General features: G+C 41.5%; 1 protein-coding gene across 1 annotated transcript in view; it reads right to left on the reverse strand.

The window, feature by feature from the left end:
• Window positions 1-2,691, reverse strand: part of FAM185A (family with sequence similarity 185, member A) — a 78,170-nt gene that overhangs the window by 74,530 nt on the left and 949 nt on the right. The window lies entirely within an intron of this gene.

Consider the following 2,691-nt stretch of genomic DNA (forward strand, 5'->3'; position numbering starts at 1 on the left):
TACGTGAACCATGAAATTCCAGATGCTCAAGCTGGTTTTAGAAAAGGCAGAAGAACCAGATATCAAATTGCCAACATCCACTGGATCATCGAAAAAACAAGAGAGTTCCAGAAAAACATCTATTTCTGCTTTATTGACTATGCCAAAGCCTTTGACTGTGTGGATCACAATAAACTGTGGAACATTCTGAAAGAGATGGGAATACCAGACCACCTGACCTACCTCTTGAGAAACCTATATGCAGGTCAGGAAGCAACAGTTAGAACTGGACATGGAACAACAGACTGGTTCCAAATAGGAAAAGGAGTACGTCAAGGCTGTATATTTTCACCCTGCTTATTTAACTTATATGCAGAGTACGTCATGAGAAACGCTGGGCTGGAAGAAGCACAAGCTGGAATCAAGATTGCCAGGAGAAATATCAATAACCTCGGATATGCAGACGACACCACCCTTAGGGCAGAAAGTGAAGAAGAACTAAAGAGCCTCTTGATGAAAGTGAAAGAGGAGAGTGAAAAAGTTGGGTAAAGCTCAACATTCAGAAAACTAAGATCATGGCATCTGGTCCCATCACTTCACGGCAAACAGATGGGGAAACAATGGAAACAGTGGCTGACTATTTTTGGGGGGCTCCAAAATCACTGCAGATGGTGATTGCAGCCATAAAATTAAAAGACGCTTACTCCTTGGAAGAAAGTTATGACCAACCTAGATAGCATATTCAAAAGCAGAGACATTACTTTGCCAACAAAGGTCCGTCTAGTCAAGGCTGTGGTTTTTCCAGTAGTCATGTATGGATGTGAGAGTTGGACTGTGAAGAAAGCTGAGCACCGAAGAATTGAACTTTTGAACTGTGGTGTTGGAGAAGACTCTTGAGAGTCCCTTGGACTGCAAGGAGGTCTAACTAGTCCATCCTAAAGGAGATCAGTCCTGGGTGTTCATTGGAAGGACTGATGCTAAAGCCGAAACTCCAATACTTTGGACACCTCATGTGAAGAGTTGACTCACTGGAAAAGACTCTGATGCTAGGAGGGATTGGAGGCAGGAGGAGAAGGGGATGACAGAGGATGAGATGGCTGGATGGCATCACCGACTCGATGGATATGAGTTTGAGTAAACTCCGGGAGTTGGTGATGGACAGGGAGGCCTCGCATGCTGCTATTCACGCGGTCGCAAAGAGTCAGACACGACTGAGCGACTGAACTGACTGAATTGAATGCTATTCTCACTCTTTCACTGAAACAGTTATAGACAAACTGGAGGAACACTAGTTGAGTATGAAGAAAACTGAACTATGTTGATTTGAGGGGCCTGTGGAATACACACATGGAAACAGTAAAACTGGAAATGGGATTCTGGCTCTAAAAATAGGAATCAACAAATAATGAAGTTTAGGTAGTTCATTTTTATCTGAGCTGCCATAAAATTTTGCTTTTCTCTATTTCAATATTCAGTTTATTTTGTACTATCTAATGTGTTAGCAAATCTTCCTCCCCACCGTAGACTTTTATATTTTGAGATCAGGGTCTCTTACTCATCTAGGTTAGTTAAAAAAAAAAAAAAAGTTGAGAAGCAATAAAGCATAGTTTTTCAGCAGACTTCAGTCAGTTCAAATCTCAGCTCCACCACCTTATATCTAAGAGACAACAGGCATATTTTTTGATCTATCCCACTAGAAATTAAGTTTCATGAGGGCATGGATCTCCTCTACTTGTTCACCCATAATAAATACTCAGTATATAAAACTTGTGCTGTGCTGTGTTGCTTCAGTCATGTCCAGTTCTTTGCCACAGTGTGGATGGTAGCCCACCAGGCTCTTCTGTCCATGGGATTCTCCAGCCAAGAGTACTGGAGTGGGTTGCCATGCCCTCCTCCAGGGGATCTTCCCCACCCAGGGGACTGAATCACTGTCTCTAGTCTCCTGCATTGACAGGTGGGTTCTTTACCACTAGGGGGGTCATCAAACTTGTTGTATTTCCATTCTCTTCTCGAAAATGGTGACAAAAACAGTGTCTATAATATAGTGCAACTGTAATTAGAAAAGATTATCTTAGAAGTGTTATCTGCTATTATGATCATTAAAAGTATCTTGCTTCAGTCCTAGGAAGGCAGAGAACCTGGGAAGACTTTCCTAGAGAAGTGTCGCGGAAACTGTGGCTTCCATGTGAGATATAACATGGAACTCAAAACACCTAGAAAACATATCTGGCAGCCATTATCAATTGACCTTTCTGGGGCAATCTAACTATGTGTTTTTCTTCAAAGCCTGCAAGTCACAGAAAATTTAGTTAGGCCAAAACGAATGCTGATGTTTTCAGTAAGAAGCTGGGTGCCTATTAGAAACCAAACACTTGGTCCAGCTTAGATGGAACACACTATAGGCAAGGCTGTTTGGGGAACAGACCCCAGGCCATGAGCAAGTGGAAATGCGGACGGCCTGCCATGCCACTGAATGCATTACCAAGATACCTTAACCCTGAAAAATAAAACACTTTGTTATGGACAAGGTGCAGTAACACAAATAGGAAGAAAGTGTCAAAGGAGGATAGGACAAAAAAATGTTATGTGGCTTAGGTTATTCCAAATCACGTTTCTACTAGATTTATAAAATTGCTATAACTGAAAACTTAATTCCTAACTGCTACTCAGAAACCCAAAGTAGAACAGAAAAAAAAAAAAAAAAAAAAAAAG

This window comes from Bison bison, unplaced genomic scaffold, assembly GCF_000754665.1.
Source record: "Bison bison bison isolate TAMUID 2011002044 unplaced genomic scaffold, Bison_UMD1.0 scf7180017864260, whole genome shotgun sequence".
NCBI lineage: Eukaryota > Metazoa > Chordata > Mammalia > Artiodactyla > Bovidae > Bison > Bison bison.